This window comes from Eurosta solidaginis, chromosome 3 (genome assembly GCF_040869045.1).
Source record: "Eurosta solidaginis isolate ZX-2024a chromosome 3, ASM4086904v1, whole genome shotgun sequence".
NCBI classification, from domain to species: Eukaryota; Metazoa; Arthropoda; class Insecta; order Diptera; family Tephritidae; genus Eurosta; species Eurosta solidaginis.
This window is the reverse complement of record NC_090321.1, coordinates 236894849-236922067: the sequence shown is the minus strand read 5'-3', so window position 1 is coordinate 236922067 and position 27219 is coordinate 236894849. Positions and strand designations below refer to the sequence as shown.

At 42.0% G+C, this 27219-nt stretch overlaps 1 protein-coding gene and 1 pseudogene across 16 annotated transcripts in view; one reads left to right on the top strand and one right to left on the bottom strand.

Moving 5' to 3' along the window:
• The window catches only part of tor (tyrosine protein kinase receptor torso), a 435792-nt gene that overhangs the window by 219072 nt on the left and 189501 nt on the right, over nucleotides 1–27219 (top strand). The gene's annotated exons all lie outside the window — the stretch shown is intronic.
• On the bottom strand, nucleotides 25425–27144 carry LOC137245257 (ATP synthase subunit alpha, mitochondrial-like; annotated as a pseudogene).

Sequence of the window (27219 nt, the reverse complement as noted above, 5' to 3'; positions counted from 1 at the left end):
AATTTTCGATGTCGAAAAAGTGGGCGTGGTCATAGTCGGATTTCGGCCATTTTTTACACCAATACAAAGTGAGTTCAGATAAGTAAGTGAACTGAGTTTAGTAAAGATATATCGATTGTTGCTCAAGTTATCGTGTTAAAGGCCGAGCGGAAGGGCAGACGGTCGACTGTGTATAAAAACTGGGCGTAGCTTCAACCGATTTAGCCCTTTTCATAGAAAACAGTTATCGTCCTAGGAGCTAAGCCTCTACCAAATTTCATAATGATTGGTTAATTTTTGTTCGACTTATGGCATCAAAAGCATCCTAGACAAATTAAATGAAAAAGGGCGGAGCCACGCCCATTTTGAAATTTTCTTTTATTTTTGTATTTTGTTGCACCATATCATTACGGGAGTTGAATTTTGGCATAAGTTACTTATATGCTGTAAAGATATTAACTTTTCTTTTAAAATTTGAATTAAAAAAAAAAATTTTTTAAAAGTGGGCGTGGTCGTTCTCCGATTTTGCTAATTTTTATTAAGTAAGTAAGTAAAGTTAGTAAGTAAAGTAATAAGAGTAACGTTCCTGCCAAACTTCATCATGATATCTTCAACGACTGCCAAATTACAGCTTGCAAAACTTCTAAATTACCTTCATATAAAAGTGGGCGGTGTCACGCCCATTGTCCAAAATTTTACTAGTTTTCTATTCTGCGTCATAAGCTCAACTCACCTACCAAGTTTCATCGCTTAATGCGTATTTGGTAATGAATTATCGCAATTTTTCTATTTTTCGAAATTTTCGATATCGAAAAAGTGGGCGTGGTTATTTTCCGATATCGTTCATTTTAAATAGCGATCTCAGATGAGTGCCCAGCAACCTACATACCAAATTTCATCAAGATACCTCAAAATTTACTCAAGTTATCGTGTTAACGGACCGACGGACGGACGGACGGACGGACATGGCTCAATCGAATTTTTTTTCGATACTGATGATTTTGATATATGGAAGTCTATATCTATCTCGATTCCTTTATACCTGTACAACCAACCGTTATGCAATCAAAGTTAATATACTCTGTGAGCTCTGCTCAACTGAGTATAAAAATATACGCACGACCCATGTACAAAAATGTTGTTGACCAGTGTTATTCTTTTATGCAAAAGTGAGCGTGGTCTTTAACCGATCCCGTCTTTTTTTGCTAGAAATATTTTCTGCTACAAGGAAAATATGTGCACCAAATCTTATTACGATCCTTTAATTTTTCTTCGAGTTATGGCTTCCGAAACGTAGAAAATTGTTTGGTCATAAAAGGGGCGATGGTACGCCCATTTCCAAAAATTAAAATTGTTTGCCTTTTTATTGTTACAATTTCGCATGGAAAATTAAACGCCATTGATATAAAGCTCGTTTTTGCAACGATATAGCTTATTTTATTCATCCACGACTCTTGTTCCTTCACCGATATCGTTAATTTTTCTTCGAAGCATTCTTTGCAGTAAAGGAAACCTCTCTGTCGAATTTTGTTATGATAGGTTTAACGGTTTTTGATTTATGATTAATGATATTTGGTAAAATTGATTTTATTACAAGTGGGTGGTGCCACGCCCATTTACAAAAAAAAAATCAAGAGTCTTGATATCAGTTCACACATCAAATTTTAACATTCTAGATGAAATTTTTACTTAATAGTCAGGTTTTATGTGTTTTCCAAAATGTTATATATGTAAAAAGCTACCATCCAATTTCGCTCATTTTTAATAGCGATGGGAGATGAGCGCCGGAGAACCCATATGCCAAATTACAACATTTTATTCTCAATATTTACTCAAGTTATCGTGTGTACCGATAGATGGACGGACGGTTGAATGGACAAGGCTAAATCTATTCTTTTTTTCACCCTAAGCATTTTGATTTATGGAAGTCTATATTTATCTCGTTTCCTTTATGCCCATTATATTACCAAAGTTAATACACTCCGTGTGCAAAGCACGCTGAGTATAACAAGATTGCGCTTGTGTAGCTTTAACTTAAATTTAGATATGTTTTTGTTATTTCAAATTCCTAGAATCTTATTTTTTATTTGCACGACTGAATTAGGTATAAATAGCGCCCACAAAATTAATCTCGCTGTACTTTATACTTGAAAAGTGGTAGAAAAAGTTTTAAATTGAAATGAATCTACAAAATCAGTTCGAGCTGCTATTTGTCTTGCTTAGCAGTCTTTTAACTTATACAAATGCGCAATTTCGCATTATAGATAGCCGAGATACAACTATAGAGAACAGCCCACATACAGTAGCAATATTATATAAAAACGCCTATTATTGCGTTGGCTCCTTAGTGAGTGATAAATCGGTGGTTACAGTTGCGCATTGCGTAAAAAATAAAAAACTGCCGGAACTCCTCGTTCTAGCTGGTGTAACCAATATACGCGATATCAGAGAATTAGGGCAACGACGCGATGTGGTGAATATAGAATATGATGATGATTATAATCCAATAACAAAATTTATGGATATTGCTATGGTTACAGTGGATAGTCCCTTTCGACTGACTGCTGCAGTAAATATAATATTACTTTGCAATACTCAATTAGAACCGGACTCATGGCTGGAAATTAGTGGATGGGGTTCGACAGATGTAAACAGTGGAGATCCTTCTCCTGTTCTCAAAACTAAATTGGTGGAAATAAAACAATGTAGGAATGCAAATAGGAATATAGGAGTATCGCCACATTTAGCAGAAATAACCCTGTATGCTGGACGAGGTAGAGAAGATTTATGGTATGGAGATGCTGGAGCAGGAGGCGTTTTGGAGGGACGACTTTGTGCGGTGGCACAAAGTAAGTGTGGAATAAATTATCCGTATATATTTTTAGATGTAACACATCCAAAAGTTCGAAGTTTTATAACAACCAGGATGAACTGAAGGTTGTTATTATAAATTGACTGTTGATTGGAATATCACCCTAATTCGACTGAGCGCCGAATTTCGAAACATTTTTAGATAGGGCGTTTTCGAAAAAGCAGTTGAGATATGGTAATATTCCGCTCATCAGTCAAATTGATTATATTTATTTCTCGTATCATGTAAAAACAAATTGTTATAAGTGTGAGTAAATAAATATTATTTATTGTATGTAATGAAAGTGTGACGCATGCAAATGAATTAAGTTGGGAGACGAAACTGTGATCTTTAAAGTTCCCTCGTGTATGAATAGATCATGAGATGAAAACAAAATTGCGGAATGACTACTTTAAGGCCCTCGCAAACTCCGTGTAAAATAAAAGCTGATCCAACGAATTCTATGAAAATCAATCTAGTTGGTTATTTAAGCCATTGAATAACGCCTTAGTCATAACGATACCATAGTCAACCAACTAGGTTTTTGGTTCTCCGCCATATCCATGATCTATAACTTTTTGCGTTGGCGAATTTTTTCACATTTTGGGGATTGTATTTTTCGTTTTGAAATTTATCGTATTTTCTATTTTATGAAGTTGTGACATTTTTTAGGCTAAGGCACCAATAAGCGATGCCAATATACATTTATCTATGATCAAGTGAAAATATGGTTACGAATTGGGCGTTACGACAGTAGCGATATTTTACCAAAGGAGGATTTTACTTTGACAATAGGTGTCGCTGGATGTCGCACTGATCGAGCTTTTTAAAAAACTCTCGGAAAGCGGTGTCTCTAATAAAAAAATACTTGGCGCGTTTTAAAAAAATAAAAAAAAAGATTGTAAGGCGCGATAACCTCCGAAGAGATCTAAGGCCGAGCTTCTCTTCCAATTTGCGTCGTGCTCCTCTTGATTTTTCCCTACAAATTGGCCGGACGGGACCTACATGTTTTATGCCGACTCCGAACGGCATCTGCAAGGCAGATGAGTTTTCACTGAGAGCTTTTCATGGCAGAAATACAATCGGAGCGCTTGCCAGACACTGCCGAGGGGCGACCCCGCTTAGAAAAATTTTCTTCTAATTGAAAAATCTTATTTCTAAAATTTTGATGTTGCTTTGCCCGGGAGTTGAACCCAGGGCATACGGTGTGATAGGCGGAGCACGCTACCATCACACCACGGTTGGCGCGTTTTACCTCCAAGGAAATTTAAGCCTAAACTTCGTTTCCAATTGCAGTTGTGCTTGTTTTTAGTTTCTCCAACAAATTGAAGGGACGGAACATATAATACATATTGTCACGGATATTAGCATCCCTAAGCTATATCATCACTAAGGCGATGCTAAGCGATGTTAACGTCAATAATCAAATCATGTATACACATATATAAGGCAGCCGAGAGATGTCGCACACAGATGCATTTACTTATACGCCTATGTGTGTGCGAGAGACTGTAAACTACAAACATTCACATCAATAATTCAATCTTTATGTGTTTACATAAACGAATAAATAATTGCGTCTACACATATGTACGTATACGAGCAGCGGAGCGGCAATGCATAAACACATGCATATATCTTATCTCAGTGGTCACAAGAGAGGGCAATAATTTGTGCACGTAGTTGTGGCTGGCGATTTTGTAGCCGAAACAACTAGTAACTTCTGGAAATCGAAGAGCCTAGAAGTATGCAGCATAAACTATAAAAGCGGTGCAGGCGAGTAAGAAGTAATTCAGTTTGATTTGAATTGTCAAGCAGTTACGAGTAAGACGATATCTAGCGAGCAATAGCGCTATTATTTTGAAAGTCAGTTTCCTTTAAGATATCAGTTTGATTAAGTAAGCTATTCGTTGCAAAGTACAAGTGTGATTGTGAAGTACTTGAATAAAGGCCATTTTGCATTATTACATATTGGAGTTATTTATTCAACAGTTTAGCGATACGAACTTAGCAGAGGGTTGCAAATAAGAAGATTTGCAGCAAATTCGTTACAATTGGTGTCAGAAGAGGAATTGTTGAATAAATTCCGAAGATTGGGAATACAACTTGGACATGGCAAAGTTCATTGAATTGAAGATCCAGCAACTGAAAAAGGAGTTGGAGAACCGTGGATTAAATACAACCGGCAATAAGATCGAACTTCAAGCACGGCTACGAGAGGTAATGGAGTCGCAAGGAATTGATGTGGACGAGTTTGTCTTTTATCCTGATGGGGACGAAACAACAACAAAAATTGAAGAGAAAAATGAAACATCGCAGACAGTTACAAACACAGACTTGAACATGATATTGGCTGCAATATCGGCACAAATGTTCGAAATGTCATCACAAATATCCACCAACATGTCATCCCAACTGGAAGAACAAAAGACAAATATAACATCCCAACTGGAGTCACAGAAGACATATATGGCATCCCAACTGGAATCACAGGAGGCACGTATTTCAGAAATGACGTCGCAAGTGTCATCTCAACTGGAAGACCAAAAGACATATATGGCATCTCAATTGGAAGCGCAAGAGGCACGTATATCTGAAATGTCGGCAGAAATTTTGGAACAGGTATCATCAAAACTGGAAGTGCAGGATGCAAAAATGGCTCAATTTCAGGCAGAAGTAAATGATTTAAAAGGTCGTATGGAGCAGTTACAACTAAATCGCCCAGCTGTTTCAGCGAATAATCCAAAGGTAAAGACACCATCCTTTGACGGGTCTGTTCCTTTCCAGGTCTTTAAGCTACAGTTTGAGAAGACCGCAGCAGTGAACCAATGGAATGCTGAAGATAAAGTTGCAGCTCTGTTCGTGGCACTGAAAGGGCCTGCCGCGGAAATCTTGCAGACCATCCCAGAGTACGAGCGGAACCACTACGAAACATTGATGAGCGCTTTAGAGAGACGTTACGGAAGCGAGCATAGGAAAAAGATATTCCAAATTGAGTTGCAAAACCGCTACCAAAAAGCAAATGAGACATTGCAGGAGTTTGCTTCAGATATTGAAAGATTGGCTCATCTTGCAAATGCAGACGCACCCGTGGAATACACTGAAAGGGTAAAAATCCAGAGCTTCATAAATGGCATACGAGATGTGGAAACGAAGCGGGCTACATATGCGAATCCAAAACTAACGTTTGCTGAAACGGTATCGCATGCACTGACTCAGGAAACAGCCTCACTTTTGAGTAAGCCAGCGTACAAAGCTCATCGCGTGGAAGTGGAAAGGCCAGAATGGGTAGACACAATTTTGGAAGCACTGAAGGGATCACAACAGAAGAATGCCGGAGTTATTAAATGTTTCAAGTGCGGCAACCCAGGTCACATTGCACGTCATTGCGATCTTGGTCCTAATAGTTCCAACAATGTGGGTGGCCGTAAACGCAAAGCTGGCAGAAATGAGCAAGAGCGGGTCGAATGTAAAGAACGAAAACTTGCCCCGGCTATTGAATGTCCTGTGATAGCTGTGTCGCAAATTGGAAGGAAATCAAGCAGTCTTACCGTCAGAGGGAATGTGGATGGTAAAGAGCGTGTACTGACTGTAGATACGGGGGCATCTCATTCCTTGATTCGATCTGATTTGGTCTACAGGAGAGTAAAGTCATTACCTGGAGCAAGGTTGCGTACGGTAACAGGCGAATATAATCAAGTCCAAGGCGAAGTGGTATGTGAGGTATTAATTGGAAAAGTCATGGTTCTACACAAATTCGTTGTGGCGGAGATCGTTGATGAAGTCATATTGGGAGTGGACTTCTTGGTTGACCATGACGTCAGGATCGATATGCGGAGAAAAATTATGCGCTATAAGAACCAGGACATACCACTTAACTATAGTTTGGAAAAAGGGTTCAGCAGTAATCGGGTACTGGTGGAGAAGACTCGACGAAGGCCACGAAATTCAAAGGTAAAGGTTGATGGAACAAATGGGCCAAACAAATCAAAACCGAAGGTACCTGTGAGAGAAACACTGGCATTAAAAAGCCCTAACGGACGTACTGAAACGAAGAAAGAATGCAAGGGTGGTTTCAAGCCAAGGCACACTACTGTTGTGAAGCGTCGGAACGATACTGATTATGCAAAGGAAATCCGTCCAGCGCAAGCTCTGCGAAGTAGTTCTTCATTGGTCAAGCAACAGAGTGCGAGGGAACGATTCTGGATAATGAGTAGTAAGATGAAACACAGGTACGACAAGGAAAATAATTCGAAAGGTTTCTTGGCGGGAGATTTGGTACTGTTATACAACCCTCACCGGCGGAAAGGTGTTCCATCCAAATTTCGGTGCAGTGGGGAAGGCCCGTACAAGGTTGTGAAGAAGATCAGTGATACTATCTACCGCATACAAAGCATTGAGAAACCACGGAGTAGAAGAGTGGTACATTTGGCGATGCTAGCAGCGTTTAGATCGAGAGATTTGTCTGATCGGGACGATCAGACTTAGGTGGAGGCCAGTGTCACGGATATTAGCATCCCTAAGCTATATCATCACTAAGGCGATGCTAAGCGATGTTAACGTCAATAATCAAATCATGTATACACATATATAAGGCAGCCGAGAGATGTCGCACACAGATGCATTTACTTATACGCCTATGTGTGTGCGAGAGACTGTAAACTACAAACATTCACATCAATAATTCAATCTTTATGTGTTTACATAAACGAATAAATAATTGCGTCTACACATATGTACGTATACGAGCAGCGGAGCGGCAATGCATAAACACATGCAAATATCTTATCTCAGTGGTCACAAGAGAGGGCAATAATTTGTGCACGTAGTTGTGGCTGGCGATTTTGTAGCCGAAACAACTAGTAACTTCTGGAAATCGAAGAGCCTAGAAGTATGCAGCATAAACTATAAAAGCGGTGCAGGCGAGTAAGAAGTAATTCAGTTTGATTTGAATTGTCAAGCAGTTACGAGTAAGACGATATCTAGCGAGCAATAGCGCTATTATTTTGAAAGTCAGTTTCCTTTAAGATATCAGTTTGATTAAGTAAGCTATTCGTTGCAAAGTACAAGTGTGATTGTGAAGTACTTGAATAAAGGCCATTTTGCATTATTACATATTGGAGTTATTTATTCAACAGTTTAGCGATACGAACTTAGCAGAGGGTTGCAAATAAGAAGATTTGCAGCAAATTCGTTACAATATGTATACAATGCCGACAGAAATACACTCTGGTTGTTTGCAAAACCACTGCATAGGGGCTACCCCGCTTAGAAGAACTTGTTTTCCAATTGAAACAACTCTTTTAAAGGTTTTTGATGTTGCTTTGCGAGGGGCTTTAACCCAAGACCTTCAATGTGATTGGCGGAGCACGCTACTACCATCCCAGCATACACAGTATCTAACGTGAGTTCATCTCTAATCGAAAACTAGATTAGAGAAATAGACTAGAATTCGATTAGAGAACTATTTGAGGAAGATTTGAAATGCGATGCTGTCAGAGTTACCGATTATTTGCAGGACATGATCACTCTTCCTTAGTGTTGTACAAAAGTATGAAAAATAGTCAAATGTTTTGTAGTTGTTGTAAGTCAAAATTTATAAAAAAGAGGTAAAGTGTGAAAGTGAGCAAAATGTTAGCATAGTATTTGACTGGCATTAGGAGGAAAGGGTGTCCTCATCTACATATATTTCTAATCAATGCAGAGCTAAATACTGAAGGAATGAGTGACAGCGAAAATTTTGTTTAGTTTAGATTCTGATGCAATAAACCAAACAGACGAAGTCAATATTACAATAAAAACAAAATTAATTAGATTTATTGAGCTGAAAGGCCGCGGTTAATGAATAAAGCTTCCTTTTGGTTTGTTTTATATTCATATATTTTAATTTTGTTCAATCACACATGTCTATATGTTGAGATTGAAGTCGAACATCAGCAATAAGAAAATTCCACGTAAGTTTAATAATGTTGTGGCATATATAGATACACCTGTGTAAATGAAACTACTAAACGACGTCATCCCCATTAAACATGAACTTAGAAGACAAAAGAAAATGAAAAAGGTATAATAAAAATAGAGGTAACACAAAGCCTCGACTCTCACACTCAACGGCGAGAGCGAGGATTTAGAAAAATACAAATAAAAAAGTACGAAAAACTAAAACAAAAAGAAAAAGGAAAGCACAACATTAGGGTAGTACCTACTAGAATCTTTTCACAATGCCACACATTTAGACATCCCTAAAGACATTCAATGACTCTTATCTCTAAGTCCGAATATGTCATTTGAAGAAGGAAAATTCCCACTACTCAAATAAAATATAATAAAATATTGTCCAAACAATACAAAATAAGGAAAGGCAGGAAATTGAAAGAAACAATTTTACAGCACTGAAACAGGAGCAATTGATAAAGAAGACGACCTCAATGTGTGACATATTTTTGTGTCGACTTTACGCTTCACCAAAAAGTTTATAAAAACAGTAAGCACAGTTCTGATACTTAATGCTGATAAGGGCAATGTCACTGTAGCGATGGATAGAACAGATTATTCTGTAAAAATGAAAACTACGGTGAACGATATTTCAGCTTGTAGAGATTTAAAACGTGATCCGACCAGCAAGTTACAGGATAACAACAATGAAATTGTAATGAAGATGTTTAACAATGGCTACATTGAGGAAAATGAAAAGAATCTTCTCATTTGTAGAAATGCAAATTCACGTGGAATTTATGGGTTGCTAAAAATACAATTTGTGTAAATATGTCATTGACATATTGAAAAATGTTGCGAAATCGTCCAAATACAATGTGTAAGATGCCACAGAGTTTAAGGAAAGAGTCAAAGGTACATATATTTTCAACGATGAGAGTTTAGTGTCTTTTGACGTGGTTTCCTTGTTCCCCAGCATACCCGTAGATATAGCAACCGAAATCATTTCCTCGAAATGGAATGATATCGAAGAATACACGTTGCCATCTAAAGAGTTATCTCGGAACATACTTACATTTTGCCTAAAAGAGAATACATATTTTAAATATAATGACAAAATCTACGAACAACGGTCAGGAATGCCAATAAATTCACCAGATTCCCCAGTTATAGCGGACAAAGTTTTGGAAGAGCTGCCAACGAAATTCGAGGAAGAGTCAACAACCAAGCCACGACTGTTGACCAAATATGTAGATGACAAATTTTCCATCGTCAAACCAGATGAAATAGAAACGCTTCCCAAGGCAGTCGGTTCTATGTACTGGAGCGACTCGGGATTTTTCCCGACCAAGGACTGTCATTTCAGTGTAACCTCATTTAATTTGTTGCGTCCCTCCCACAAATTGTCATCCTCCCAGCAGCTCCTTGCAGCGGGACTGCTCCATATTCTCTTGCTCCGGGAAGGTATCGAATCCAATCCGGGTCCGTCTCCTGACCCCGGTCCTGAGAAATGGTTTTGCTGCATCTGCCGGAAAAGAATCTTTTTAGGACGGTCATACTCTGTTCACTGTGTCTCGTGTAAGGGATGGTTGCATCGGACAGGTTGTTCTGGGCTTGATCCCAAAACCCGACGTCCACTTAACTTTTATAAATCTTTTGTGGCTCCTTGCTGTTCACGTCCAAGGGCGTCCCGTAGTCTACGCCTTAACGCCCCCCCCCACTACCTTCCCGCAACCCAGCTGCTCAGCCAGCCACAACTAGTACACGCTGCTGCTCGAGCCCCTCGGCGCCAACAACTCAAACAGCTCCTACCACTCATAACTACTATCTCCGTAGTAGATTCGGTAGCAATGCTGAGCATCAGCCCCTGCCCCCGTTTTCTCTCCCCCCCCCCCCCCCCCCCCCCCTCTTTTCCTGCAGCAATCGTGTAGGTCAGGGAAACAGACTCTTAGTCCCTAACCCTGTTTGCACCGTTTGCCAGCACAGAATATATATGTTTGCGACATCCGCCCAATGCAGCTCCTGCCTTGGACGGTGCCACTTTCCTAGATGTTCTGGTCTCCGCGACGGCAACCCCCCGACGGGTTTCATTGCGCCATGTTGCCAGGTCGCAAACCCCAATCTACCGGGTACACAATGCTTGCACAAGGACGCCCAGTCCCAGGGCCACAACAGCAGTTGCGTCCTGGCCTTCCTCAACCCAGGCGTAGTCACCCGTCACTTACCCCAAGAGTGGCGACGTCTTCTCCTATGCACTTCAGAATTCTGGAGTTAACCTCTAATGGAATAACTGTGAGGATCACGGAGATAGTCGATTTCATGAAGCGGCACAACATCCGCATTGCTGCAATTCAAGAGACTAAACTCACAGCAAGATCTGCATTGCAAACCTGTTCTGGGTATAATGTCCACAGAAAAGATTGCATGAGCGGAAATGGAGGCGGCATCGCGTTTATTATACACCACTCTGTGCAATATCATATATTTGATCCTAGCATCGACCGCAGGGACAACGTCTTAGAACGTCAAGGCCTATCTGTCCGGTCAGGCGATGCAAACTTAGAAATCATCAACATATACATCCCTCCTGCCACCTGTTGCCCCAGTGGATACCGCCCTAATATTAGCGCCTTACTCGCTGGCAACAATCGCATTATCTTAGGCGACTTTAATGCCCATCACGATCTATGGCATTCAAACTTGCGGGCGGACAGTAGGGGTGAGATGTTGGCGGATCAAATAGAAGAAACGACGTTCTGCACAATAAACGGAGACGCCCCCACACGTATGGTAGGAAGCTGTCACAGTTCGTCGGATATCTCAATCGTGAGCGGAGAACTTGTAAACTGCGTCAACTGGCAGCCGATGGTAACACTGGCATCCGACCACCTGCCTATACTTATTTCGTTCGAGCGTACCGCCGACTTCCTCGTTACAGAAAAACGCACTTTCATGAACTTTAAAAAAGGAAAGTGGGACGAATACAAATCTTTTACAGACAACCTCTTTGCTGCCCTCCCTATCCCGACTGATGCCCGCCAAGGGGAGCGTGCTTTCCGCAAGGTCATTAAATCCGCCTCGGTACGTTTCATTCCCGCCGGGAGAATTCCAGAAATTCGGCCCCACTTCCCGACGGAGGCCGCAAATTTAGCGAAAGAACGTGACCTTATAAGACAGCTCAACCCAGGCGACCCCCAAATAAGGGATATAAACCAACGCATCAGATTGCTTGTGGATGAGCACAAGCGGGTGAAATGGGAGGAGCACCTAAGAGGTTGTAACCTCTCTGCCGGTGTGGGTAAACAGTGGTCCACCGTAAGGTAGGTAGGTTGAACTGGCCGGTCCATGAGGACCTCACATAGACTGAATGAGTCCGCAGTGTTACCAGAAGTTTGTTTTAACGACCAAACTGAAAAACCCTATCAAAAACCAGGACCTATGTTATAAAATAACTCCGTCCTCTTGGCAAATACTAGAAGCTTCCTAGGACTTAAGCCACTTGCAGCTTCTAGATCTGACAGCTGTATCACTCCTAATAGCTGGAGTCTTAGCCTGGCAAGTGCAGTGCACGAGCACAGAACGTGCTCGATCGTTTCCTCCTCCAACCCGCACTTCCTACATCTACTATCACTGACCAAGCCTAATTTAAAGTCATGTGACGCCAGAAGGCAGTGTCCAGTCAGAATATTCGTCATGAGTCTACAGTTCTCTCTTATTAATGATAGAAGCAACTGTATTAGTCTAAGGTTGTAAGACCTACACATAATCTTCGACACTTTACAGCCCCGTGCTTGAACCCACGCCTTTCCCGCTTGGTCGATCATGTGCACCTCTCGCATTCGCTTAATCTCGTCCAATCTAATTGGCACATCTACGGAGCAAGCTTTAAGGGATGCGCCGTTTTTAGCTAGTTCGTCCGCTTTTTCATTCCCATCTATTCCCATATGCCATGGGACCCAATATAGATGTATGCTTCTCCCTGTCCCGATTCTCTCCAGAGACTCCTTACACTCTAACACTCATTTAGATGCTGTGCTATGCGAGATTATTGCCTTAATTGCTGCTTGCTTAAGCTATTCTCTTCCAGGGTTTCTACTGCTTTAGTTACGGCTAATATTTCCGCTTGGGAAACGCTACAGCAATCCGGCAGCCTGTAGGACCTGCTTATTTCTGGATCGGCGCAGTATACCGCAGACCCTGCTCCTTCCACTACTTTGGAACCATCGGTGTACACATGTATCGCCTCGTCCGCCTTTTGCGCACCCTTGCGCCAACCGTCCACCTCTATTGTGGCCTTAAGATCTCCCTCGAAGCGCAGATAGGGACTCATGTAGTCTGTTCGTCTTGTGATTGATGACGCTATACTACTATGGCCATATGGTCGGCGCTCAAGCTGCCCCGAAGCACCGAGCCTGGTTGCGGTCGGTAACGCTTTGTTCTTTGCTACCAGGTCTACAGGTGGGATGTGCAGAATGGCATACAGTGCAGCCGTCGGGGTTGTTTTCAGGGCTCCCGTAATGCTAAGCATCGATAGTCTGCATACCCCCCTAATTTTTTGAGGTATGTTGTTTTTTGTGTGGCTTTCCACCAAACAAGAACTCCATAGTATAGAATAGGGCTTACAATCGTTGTTAAAACTGAGAAACAAATTTTATAAAAGGTTTAAATTTTCAAATGGCTCTTCTTATAAGTATATTTACTTGAGATATGCGAAGAAGTTCACATCTCTTAATAAATCTCTATACAGGAATTATGTGCGCAAATTTGAGCGAGAAATCAAGAGTAACCCTAAGTCTTTTTAGCGATACGTTAACTCGAAGAAGGCTCGTTCAAATATTCCAAAAGGCGTGTTCTACAATGAGACTAGGGCAGGTTCGACTTACGAAGCTGCTAATCCCTTTGGGGAATTCTTCAAATCGAACTTTGATAGCGATTCTCAATCAGCGCCTAATATGGACTCCAATTTAAATAGCGCAATAAATTTTGGCTCTCTGGTGCTCACTTTAGAAGATATAGTTGTAGGAGTAAATAACATAAAACGCTCTATGAAGCCTGATATGGACGGGTTTTCGTCATATCTTTTTAAGAACTGTAGAGCTTTGGCTCTTCCTCTTCTTCTCATTTTTAACAAATCCCTTAGAAGTGGAGTTTTTGTTGATGGGTGGAAGTTTGCCTCAATTACCCCTATTCATAAAAGCGGTAATAAAGCAAATGTAGCTAACTACCGCCCTATTGCAAAATTATCAACAACGTCGAAACCGTTTGAATACATCGTTAAACAGAAGATGTATTTCTCTGTAAGTCACTTAATTTCCTGCAATCAACATGGCTTCGTGTCTGGCAGATCCTCAGTTTCCAACTTGGCGGTTTTCTCTGATTACTGTGTGTCAGCTTTTAATGATCGGCAGCAATTGGACACTGTTTATACAGATTTCTCAAAAGCCTTTGACAAGGTTAGTCATTTAATTTTAATAGATAAGTTAGCCAATGTCGGTTTTCATTCAACCTTCCTATCGTGGATTAAATCACATCTTTCTCTTCGCAAGTGTGTAGTCGTTGTTGATGATTGTGCGTCCGATCCCTTCATTGCATCCTCAGGCGTTCCTCAGGGCAGTATCCTAGGTCCCCTCCTTCTTGTTATTTTTATTAATGATATTTCTTCCTGTTTTTTATCCTCTGAGTTCCTTTTGTATGCGGATGATCTGAAAATCTTTTCAAAAATTTCGTGTATTTCTGAAGCCCATAGTCTTCAAAATGATCTGGACAATGTAGCCAGTTGGTGTAGAATAAACCACCTGCAACTCAATATTACTAAATGTTTTCATATAACTGTTTCAAAATCCCGTTCACTAATTCCTACGTCATATGATATTAATGGATCTAAACTGGCTACGCAGTCTAAAATACGAGATTTGGAAGTAATTTTTGACTCCAAATTTATGTTTCATGATCATATAAATCATGCAATTGCTAAATCATACGCAATGCTTGCCTTTATACGCCGTTGCAGTACTGATTTTACTGATCCATACACTCTAAAACTTCTTTACACCTCGATGGTTCGTTCTACGTTAGAATACGCTGTGTTTATATTGTCACGGAAATTAGCATCGCTAAGTTATACCATCACTAAGGCGATGCTAAGGCCACTATAAGCAGTATTTCCGTCAATAATCAAATCATGTATACACATATATAAGGCAGCTGAAAGATGTCACACACAGATGCATTTACTTATACGCCTATGTATGTGCGAGAGACTGTAAACTACAGACATTCACATCAATAATTCAATCATTATGTATCTACATAAACGAATAAATAATTGCGTCTACACATATGTAAGTATACGAGCAGCAGAGCGGCAATGCACAAACACATGCAAATATCTTATCTGAGTTGTCACAAGAGAGAACAATAATTTGTACACGTAGTTGTGGCTGGCGATTTTGTAGTCGAAACTAACTAGTAAGTTCTGGAAATCGAAGAGCCTAGAAGTATGCAGCGTAAACTATAAAAGCGGGGCAGGCGAGTAAGAAGTAATTCAGTTTGATTTGAACTGTCAAGCAGTTTCGATTAAGCGCTATCTAGCGAGCTATAGCAGTATTATTTTGAATAGTAGAGTTTCATTTGAGCTATCAATCAGTTTGGTTATTAAGCTAGCTATTCGTTGCAAAGTATAAGTGTTATTGTGAAGCACTTTAATAAAGGCCATTTTTCAATTATTCAATATTGGAGTTATTTATTCAACAGTTTAGCGATACGAACTTAGCAGAGGGTTGCAAATAAAAGGATTTGCAAGTGAATTCGTTACAATTGGTGTCAGAAGTGGGATTGTTGAATAAATTCCAGAGGACAACAAGGACATGGCAAAGTTCAGTGAATTGAAGATCCAGCAACTGAAGAAGGAGTTGGAGAGCCGTGGATTGAATACAACCGGCACTAAACTCGAACTTCAGGCACGACTACGAGAGGCAATGAAATTAGAAGGAATTGACGTGGAAGAGTATGACTTTCATCTTGATGGCGAGGAAACAACAAAAATGGAAGAGACAGTTACGCTGACAGTTACGAGCACAGACTTGAACATGATATTGGCTGCAATATCTGCTCAAAAATCGACAGTGGCTTCTCAACTAGAATCCCAGGAGAACCGCATAACATCCAAGATGGAATCCCAAGAGACACGAATAACATCAAAGATCGAAGCACGAGAAACGCGTATTTCAGAAATGTCGACACAGTTTACATCAAAGATGGAAACACAACTGAAAGAACAAGAGGCACGCATAACAGTACAACTCGAAGCGCAGGAGGCGCGTATATCATCAAAACTCGAAGCGCGTATGGACGAGAAAATAACGCAGTTTGAGGAAAAAATCGAAGCCGAGGTGGATGCTTTGAGAGGTCGTATACAGGAATTGCAACTCAATCGGCCGGCTGCTTCAGCGAGTAATACGAAGGTAAGAACTCCATCTTTTGACGGCTCTGTTCCTTTCCAGGTCTTCAAGCTACAGTTTGAGAAGAGCGCAGCGGTGAACAACTGGAATGCGGAAGATAAAGTTGTTGCACTGTTCGTGGCATTGAAGGGGCCAGCAGCGGAAATCCTACAGACGATTCCCGAAGGAGAGCGGAACAATTATGAAGCATTGATGACTGCTGTAGAACGACGTTATGGAAGCGAGCATAGAAAACAGGTATTCCAAATTGAGTTGCAAAACCGCTACCAAAAAGCAAATGATACATTGCAGGAGTTTGCTTCAGATGTTGAAAGGAGGGTAAAAATCCAGAGTTTTATAAATGGCATACGAGACGTGGAAACGAAGCGAGCTACATACGCAAACCCAAAACTGACATTTGCTGAAACGGTATCACATGCATTGACTCAGGAAACGGCCTCACTATTGAGTAAACCAGCATACAAAGCTCATCGTGTGGAAGTGGATAGACCAGATTGGGTAGACACAATTTTGGAAGCACTGAAGGGATCACAAGAGAAAAATGCCGGAGTGATTAAATGTTTCAAGTGCGGCAACCCAGGTCATATTGCACGACATTGCAGCACCGGTTCCAATAGCTCCAACAATGTGGGTGGCCGTAAACGCAGACCTGAAGGAGATGAGCAAATCTCCAAGTCCACTCAATCGTTAAACTAAAGCGAGTCAGCCGCAAGGGGCGACAGCTGGCTCCCTCAATTGAATGCCCCATAATCTCTATCTAACAAATTGGAAGAAGGTCAAACAATCTTACTGTCGGAGGACATGTGGATGGAAAGGAACGTTTACTGACTGTAGATACGGGTGCATCTCATTCCATCATTCGAGCGGATTTAGTCAACAAGAAGATAAGACCATTGCATGGAGAATGATTGCGTACAGCCACTGGAGAAGACAGCACGGTTCTAGGAGAAGTATCATGTGAAGTCGCAATTAGGAACGTCACGGTAGTACATAATTTTATAGTGGCAGAGATTGTTGATAAAATCATAATTGGAGTGGACTTCTTAATCGACTAGCGCATCAAGATTGACATGCAAAGGACGACGATGCGATATAAGAACATGGATGTACCACTTAATTTCGGCTACGAGAGATGCTACAGCAGTAAACGAGTGCTGGTGGAAGAGAGTCAGCGAATACCACCAAAATCCGAAGCAGTAATCTGGGCAAAGGTTGATGGAGATTGTGGGACAAACAAATTGTGGGTTGTCGAAGCAGCAAACAAATCAGCACTGAACATACTTGTAGGAAAAACCCTGGCTATGACAAAACAAGATGGACGTATTCCGGTAAAAGTACTCAATGAGTTCAAGTCACCACTCAAACTGACTAAAGGAGCTATTTTGGGAAGATGCCAAGAGGCTGAAGTAGTTATTAACTGTGAACATCTCCAGGAACACATTTCAACTAGTAATACTGATCTTTCAAATGACATCACGGCATGGACACAGGGGCTAGAGGAAGCATATCAGAGTAAGGCAAAACAACTGCTCCTAAAGTACGCGAACATATTTGACCAGGATGGTTCCAAACCAGGGCGCACCAAGGTTGTGACACTGGAGATGCGAGGCCGATCCGTCAAGCTCCACGTAGTGTTCCACTGGCGAAGCGGGAAGTTGCGAGTCAAATCATACGAGAAATGAGCGACAGCGGCGTCATCGAACCATCAGCTAGTCCATGGAGCTCACCGGTAGTACTTGTAAAGAAGAAGGATGGAAAAATGAGGTTTTGCGTGGACTACCGGAAGTTGAATGACGTAACGAAAAAGGATAGCTACCCATTGCCAAGAATTGACGACACTCTGGACTCGCTATCTGGTACGAAATGGTTTTCCACGCTGGATTTGAAAACGGCTACTGGCAAGTTGAAGTGAAGGAGGAAGATAAAGAGAAAACAGCCTTCAGTGTGGGTGATGGTCTTTGGCAATTTACAGTGATGCCTTTTGGACTTTGTAATGCACCAGCTACTTTTGAGAGAGTCATGGACCAGGTGTTTAGGCCCAATGCCTAACTTTTATCTGATTGACGGCGCCCCTCCCTAACGTTTTAATAATATTTCCAGCCACCCACACTCACGCCGCATTTGTGTGCATGCATGCACATGCATGCGTTTCATACGCATGCACGTGTGTGTGTGGGTTGTCAGCACCCATACACGTATATGTGGGGGTTCTTGTGTGTGTGGCTTTTTTCCCCTCCTTAATACCAGAGGACTTTTTCGCGGCTTAGCGGTTGTCCTCAACGGGATAACCGGGCTCTTTCTCGATCGACCGCCAACCAGCACACATCGCAAGGGTCACCATCGTCACTTAAAGCGCCAAGGTAATATTGTATCAACACTGTATATATTCCCTTCACTCTAAATTAAAATATTATTTTATAACGAGGAATTCCTCTTGTGTTTTTATTTATTTCTTTTGAGCGAACCATCCACTCCAAGATCGACCCGTGTGCGCCTACCCACTGCCGGTTCCAGACGCACCCAGGCCGAACATTGGTCCTTACTCCCCGAAAAAGGAACTAAAAGCACCTACAAATTACAGTCCACATATCAACCTGCACAGCACATTTGCATACTAAACAATTTGTCAAAGGATTGCCGCAGCAGCCAAACACAACACGAGAAAAGTGGGATTATATTACACAAATTAGCAGCCACCGGAGCCACAACCATCACAGCAATAAATACCGCCAGCACAAAAACCAATAAGAAGTAAGTGTTATATTTCTTGCCACTTTTTTTTGAGTGTCCGTGACTAAAAAATTAAGAAAATACCCGTGTTTTTGCGAAAAAATTGAGTTCGAGCGGGGGTGAAAAAGGTGAAACTTTATTTTAGTGAGCGCCAGGTTTTTTCTTTCTTAAATTGTTTTTTCTTCGAATTTAATTCACTTGGTTTTAATATTTATTTCGGCCCTTGTGATTATCTGGTTCATCCCCCCACAAGCGGTAAGGTTTTCCAGACACAACACAAGGAAGAGGATAACCTAACCTCACTTTCCTCACTATATTGAATAGGTTTTTTTGTTGTTGTTATTTCGTGCACATCACAAAACGAAGTTAAGTTCAACTTAGTTAATCCGGCGCTCACTTCACTGAAAACACTTTTTACACTTTTTTTTCCGCTTATTCTCAATTCCGAAAAACAATATCGCACGCACTTTTCTTTTTACAATTCAACCATTAAACTGTGTAGGTGGCGAGTGGTCTCCTTTTTCTGTTATTTACTGCCGAGGCAAAAGTCCAAAAATAAATTCTTTTTGTTGTCGCTGTTGTGACAAAAAGTTGAAAAATAAACCTCTGTTGTTGTCGCTACCGAGACAAAAGTCTGCAATACAAAAATAAATAATAAAGCTTCGAATTTCAATAGTGTTTATTTACGGCTGGGCAGGTATTTTTTACTCAAAATCGTGCCATTTCTCTAATCGGCAATTATTTCCTTTATAAATTCAAATAAGACCATGGAAACCTACATCAGACTGGTAGAATTAATCGCAGAGTTCGATACAGAGTACAGCCTTATTCCGGAAAGCGACCATAGCAAACACACCCTTGCGATACAGCAGGAAAAGTTGCGGTCCTTGTGGAAGAAGGTAAAGTCTGCGTTTGATTCGCTACTAGGATCTGAGGAGGTGTCAGGGGATGGCGTCATGGCGGTAAGAAAGAAGCAAAAAGCAGCATACGCAATCTACATGCGATGCTTAGCGTCTATATCTGCTGAGGCAGAAAATTACAAGAAAGATGAAAAGAACGTCAACCCTGAGCAAGAACCTCATGCGCATAAAATCCGCCTCCCTGCTTGCGACACGGTAGTTTTTAAAAGGGATTATCTGTCTTGGCCAACTTTTCGCGACCTGTTCACGGCAATATATATAAACAATTTTAGTTTGAAAGGGGTGGAAAAGTTATTCCATCTCCACAACAAAACGCAGGGCGAAGCAAAAGATATCGTTAAAAAATGTCCCCTCACAAATGAAGGTTTCGAGATGGCCTGGAAAAACTTGTGTGAAAGATACGAAAACAAACGTATCTTAGTTAACACACAACTACAAATTTTATTTAACTTAAAAAAGGTAGAAAGTGAGTGTGGCAGTTCAATAAAAAAGCTGCCAAATGATATAAATAATTGTATTTCGTCCCTCAAATGCCACAAAATTGACACTTCCAATTGGGATGCAATCCTGACTTATCTCTGCTCAACCAAGCTACCAGAGAGCACGTTGGCTCTATGGGAGCAAAGTATAGATCATAAAATGAACATATCCAAGTGGGAGGATATGGATAAATTCCTGTCTAATCGGTTTCAGACACTTGAAACAGTGTCTGGTTTTACAGGGCATGCCACTTCGAAAGTGCAAAAACCAAACGCGTCGCGACAATCAACGGAACCCCCTACGAAAAGACTTGGTGCTTTTCAAACGAAAGTATCCAAGCAAACAATAAAATCAATTTGTAAAATGTGTAAATCCCCTGAACACAGATTACGCAACTGTTCACGCTTCTGCGAGTTAACCCCAGTAGAAAGGATTAAATTTATAAAATCCACAAGTGGCTGCCTGAATTGCTTATCCCCAGGACACACCGTGACGAAGTGCACCAGTTCCTACAACTGTTCCAAGTGCCACTCTCGTCACCACACGCTCCTGCATGCGGATACATCTCAGCACACGGCTGTACGCAATCCTTTCAAAGATGCGGATAATATCCCAACAACTTCGGCACAGGCGCGACAATCTGCGAACCAGAATGTTAAATCCTGTCATGCCAATTCCAGCACAGGCGTGCTATTAGGAACTGCTCGCGTACACATTCGCCATAATGGTACCGACTTCTCCGCACGGGCATTAATTGATTCAGGGTCTGAATGTTCCTTTATAACTGAAAGACTGAAACGCAGAATCAATTTGCCAGCGAGAAAAATGCATGCCCAAGTTTCAGGCATCACATTCGGTGTCGGCTCAGGTGAAAGAAGCATCCAAAATTGAATTACGTTCACCCGTGGATGCCTGCTTCAGCCTGACTACACCCGTTCTAGTCCTAGCCAAACTCACTGGGAATCTTCCATCCTGCCATATCAACGTCATGACTATGCAGGCATTCCCAGACTTGGTTTTGGCAGACAAGAGGTTCTACATCAACGAAGATGTAGACCTCATACTTGGAGGAGACATATATCCCCAAATTATACTGAGCGGTCTGAAAAAGAATGTACTAAATACACTTTTGGCCCAAGAGACAGTGTTCGGTTGGATACTAACCGGTCGCATCGAAGCACCGAGTCCAACGAAGAGCATCATGTCATTCTACAACGAGGTTGCGTTGGACAACCAATTAAAAGCCTTCTGGGAGGTAGAAAATGTTCCCAAAAATAAAATGCTTAATGAAGAAGAAAGGTATTGTGAACAATTATTTAAGGACACAACAAAACGTGATGAAAGTGGAAGATATACAGTCTCGCTACCATTCAGGCAGGATTACCCTGAGAAGATTGCATTAGGACCGTCCCTGAAGCGCGCATGTTCACAATTCTTCAGAAATGAGGGGCGATTACTGAAAAACCAAGAGTTAGGGAAAGAGTATGTTCGGGTGTTATCCGAATACGAAACGCTTGGACATATGAGAAAAATTAAAAATAATGTACCATCCGACGATTCGGATAATTATTTCCTGCCCCACCACGCCGTTGTAAAGGCGGAAAGTACCACTACCAAGGTGCGCGTCGTCTTCAACGCGTCAAGTCCGACAGCAAATGGCATTAGTCTAAACGACATACTCCACCCAGGTCCAGTACTCCAAGCAGACTTGCCTATTTTAATTTTACGTTGGCGACTGTATCGCTTTGTCTTTAATAGTGACATAGAAAAGATGTATAGGCAAATTTGGGTGACCGATAATCACGCCAAATTTCAAAGAATTGTCCATCGAACATCCCCCAACGAACCCATCAGTCTTTACGAACTAAAGACTGTCACCTTTGGTGTAAACTGCGCCCCCTACCTCGCGATACGGTCACTTCTACAATTGGCTGATGATGTAGAAAATACCCACCCAATAGCATCGGGTATACCACGCGAAAGTATGTATGTCGACGACGTTTTATCTGGAGGGCATACAATAGCGTCAACTATCAAAGCAAGAAACGAGATTCGCGATGCATTACACTCAGCTGGCTTTCCATTGCGCAAGTGGACATCAAATTGTGAGGAAATCCTTCAGGATACCCCCAAAACGGATCTACTCAGCGAGGGCTTCCTAGCGTTCGAAGAGGCTAGCTCGGTGAAGGCACTCGGAATACGATGGAACGCGCATTCAGACATGTTTTACTTCACCGCAGGAGTTTTAGAGAATGGCGAGATCATCACCAAACGCGCAATCCTATCCGCTATAGCCAAACTTTTCGACCCTTTAGGCTGGCTTGCACCAATGGTCATAGTGGCAAAAATACTAATGCAGAATATCTGGCTATGTTAGGAGATTTTATAAACGAACTCACCCAAAAACTAAAGCAATGTTCCACGAAAGGTCGTGTATAATCTCAGCCGATGAGATTAAGGCAACGACTCAAGCATTAATACGAGTCTGCCAGAAACAATTTTACGGGACAGAATATTTAAAATTGAAAAATAGGGAACCTATCGATCGGAAGAGTGAAATACTGTCACTAAACCCATATATCGACAAAGATGATATTATTAGAACAGGGGGGCGTCTAGGGGTGTCAAAGGACATGTCATACAACGAGCGTCATCCGATCATCTTGCCTTACAATTGTAGGCTGTCTCGCCTCACAGTTATGATGGCTCATCATGACTCCCTTCATGGCGAGAACCAGCTCATGCTCCGTCTCATCCGAATCCAATACTGGATACCGAATGTCAAGACCATGATCAGAGCCGTCATTCACAATTGCAAAACCTGCATTATTCATCGAAAGCAGGCACAGTCCCAACTTATGGGTACCCTTCCCTGCGAACGGACTACTTTTACCCGCGCGTTCACCAATACCGGGGTAGACTTTGCGGGGCCTTACGACATCAAAAGCTACCGCGGTAGAGGATGCCGACTGTCAAAAGGCTACGTATGCCTTTTTGTCTGTTTCTCCACTAAGGCCATTCACTTAGAGGCCACTAGTGACCTCAGCACCCCATGCTTTCTCGCAGCCTTATCGCGCTTTATCGCGAGAAGAGGATGTCCGAAAAACATCTACTCCGACAATGGTACAAACTTTGTCGGAGCATCAAGATCTTTACGATCCGAATTTAAAGCCGTTCTGGCCGAAATCCGAGACAAAACAGTCTCAAAGTATAGCCATCAAGCATTGAACTGGCATTTTATCCCCGCCGCCGCTCCACATATGGGCGGCCTGTGGGAAGCGGGAGTGAAGAGCTTCAAAAGCCACTTCAAAAAGATCGCTTCTCCCCACAAATACCCCCCCCCCCCACAAACCCTTTTGTGCCGGATCAAGGCATGTCTAAATTCACGACCTCTCAGCCCGTCGTCCAATGACCCAACGGACCTGGAGCCACTAACCCCAGGGCATTTCCTCACGGGCAGCCATCTTTTGGCGCCGCCAGAACCGGATGCGAACGAAAGCCCTGCCTCCATGCTAAATAGATGGCAGAAGCTCAAGGCCCTCAATCAAACCTTCTGCCGGCGATGGAAAACCGAATATTTATCCGAACTTCAAAAGCGGGTGAAGTGGAAACACCCCAAACAAAACATACAAGTGGGAGACCTCGCTGTCCTCAAAGAGGACAACTTATCTCCCAACGAATGGGGGTTAGGTCGAGTCGTCAACGTACACCCCGGCGAAGATAACCGAGTTCGCGTAGTTGACCTCATAACAGAGAAGGGTCAAGTCAGACGACCTTTGGTCAAACTGATCCTTCTTCCAACGGCGGAGATGGATTGCGAGAAGGCCAAGAGCTCCTCGTAACCATCCCACCGTTCCTCGCCCTCCGTTCCAAAACGAACTTTCTATCGCGAATCCACCCCAATTCACTCGCTCACCCCGAGCGGTGACACCAGAAGCCTACCGCAGAAGAAGAACCCATCTGCCACAGAAAACCAAGGCATTCGGCCCACTAAATTTAAACAAATTTCAAAAATGGTCAACGCAAATTTCACTCGTTCACCCGAAACGAGGCCATCCAACAATCCTAACGCAGACCCCTGATCTGCCACATAATGCATCTGCACTCGGCCAAGGCGCGAGGCCGACAGAACCCAACAACTAAGTGCAACAGATGCATGGTCCCGACGTGCATATACATATATATTCACCTACATATTTATACATAATTCCTCCCTTAGCACTGCACAGAAAGCGAATGATAGGAGGTATACATTACCTCACAAACCTTATCATAATCCATCATATCACATGCAGTCTAAAGGCAAGGGTATGAACTTGGGATTTCGTCTCAAGAATAGTAACACCCTTAAAATCATTTTATGGTAGCTAGGGCCGAAATCCATTTCGTAAACCGCAAGCACTCCTAAATGGTGAATCGGATTAAGGGAATATGGTAAATACTAACGTTTATCTTTAATTTTAATTTACAAAAAAAATTCAAGTCAAAAAAAAAAAAACACTATGTCTTGTTTTGCTGCATTTCTTCTTTATAAAATTGTACATAGAGCCCCCACTGGGGAAGCTTTTTGACTTAATCTCACCTTAATTTATTATTTCTTCGTTTCATAATAACGCGTTTAGTCACTGCATTACCTAATTTAATATTTTTAGTACAATATTTGTTCAATAGTTGTCGAAAATCGAAACAAGCATTAAAACACAGCCTTGCGCTGAATTTGAGCAGCATATAAAACACCAACTTTTTTTGGGCGCTCTCGTTAAATGAATCAAATGTGCACATATTTAGCACTAAGCTTTCGAAGCTTGCTACACCCTTTATAGAGCCCTACAGGCGAACGACATTCTACGCATTCACTTTTTTAACTGAGTCTAATTAAATTTATATACTAGGAGTTGCATGTTTATATAGAAAGGAAAGATGAATGGTATGTTTTTACTGTTTTTATAATTATTTAATTTCGATTTTTTCCTTTGCATTTTCTTGTTTACTTGTATCTTTATGTCAATAGTATATATAATTTATTGTAAGTTGTGACGCGATCTCTTTATTAATTTTTTTTTCGTTTCTAGCTATGAATAGTGTAGAACTTAGCCATGTATCTTTAAAATTAACTTAACCCTGGAAAGTCGACAAGAATTTGCTGACAATATCCTTAAGTTTGGCGTCAGAGGCTTCAGAGATTTGACCATCTTTCGCAATTTGGTCGAGCAGTGCTTGTTCGTTGGTCTTAACGTGTTGCAAGAATTCTTTCTCGAACTTGGTGATCTTAGCGGGATCCATTTTGTCCAAATGACCGCGTACACCGCAGTAGATGACAGCAACCTGACCTTCAATGGACATGGGCACATATTGACCTTGTTTTAACAATTCAGTCAAACGTACACCACGATTCAACAATTGTTGAGTAGCAGCATCCAAATCAGAGCCGAATTGAGCGAAAGCAGCTACCTCACGATATTGAGCCAATTCCAATTTCATGGAACCAGCCACTTGTTTCATAGCCTTTGTCTGGGCAGCTGAGCCGACACGCGATACAGACAAACCAACGTTAACGGCTGGACGAATACCCTTGTAGAACAACTCGGTCTCCAAGAAGATCTGACCGTCAGTGATGGAAATGATATTGGTTGGAATGTAGGCAGACATATCACCAGCCTGTGTCTCAATGACGGGCAGGGCGGTCAACGAACCACCACCCATAGCGCGCGACATCTTAGCAGCATGCTCCAATAGACGTGAGTGCAAGTAAAACACATCGCCAGGGTAGGCTTCACGACCTGGTGGACGACGCAATAACAGAGACATTTGACGGTAGGCAACAGCCTGTTTTGACAAACCATCATAGATGATTAAAGCGTGCTTGCCCTTGTCAGGGAAATATTCACCCATGGCACAGCCAGAGTAGGGAGCCAAATACTGTAGAGGTGCAGCATCAGAGGCAGTGGCTGATACAATGATGGAGTATCCCATAGCACCCGAATCGGTTAAACGTTTTACGATCTGATCGACAGTTGATCGCTTGTGACCAATAGCAACGTAGATACAGTAAAATTTCTTGCTTTCATCTTGCCCATCGTTGAAGCGCTTCTGGTTGATGATGGTGTCAATGGCCAAAGCCGTTTTACCAGTCTGTCTGTCACCGATGATCAATTCACGTTGACCACGTCCAATTGGCACCAAGGAATCTACGGCCTTGATACCAGTCTGCATAGGTTCGCGCACAGATACACGTGGAATGATACCAGGGGCCTAAATACCAACACGGAAACGGTCCTTTGTGTTGATGGGTCCCTTACCATCAATGGCATTACCCAAAGCATCGACGACACGTCCTAGAATTTCATCGCCTACTGGCACATCCACAATAGCGCCGGTACGCTTGACAATATCACCTTGCTTGATCAACTTATCATTACCAAACACCACAACACCGACGTTATCGGGTTCCAAATTCAAGGCCATGCCCTTTAAGCCGGAAGAAAATTCCACCATCTCATCGGCTTGAATATTGTTTAAACCATAGACGCGAGCAATACCATCACCAATGTTCAACACGCGGCCGGTTTCCTCCAAATCCGCTTTAGGTGCAACGCCCGAGATGCGTTCCTCCAATAGGGAAGAGATCTCAGCACTGCGTTGAGTGGGCGAGACATGAAGTTTACGTGCAGCTAATGCAGCAGCTGGGTATGCGGCCTTGCAGGCGACCTGTGTAGCTGCTTTTTGGTAAACCACGCGCCACAGATGAAGCTAAACGTGCAGAAATCAACGACATTTTACTTTTTAGTTTTCTCTAATTTCTCCACCAAGTTAAATTAAAAATTCTTTTGCATACAAAAGGAAATGCTGTACCTCTGGATTGCAT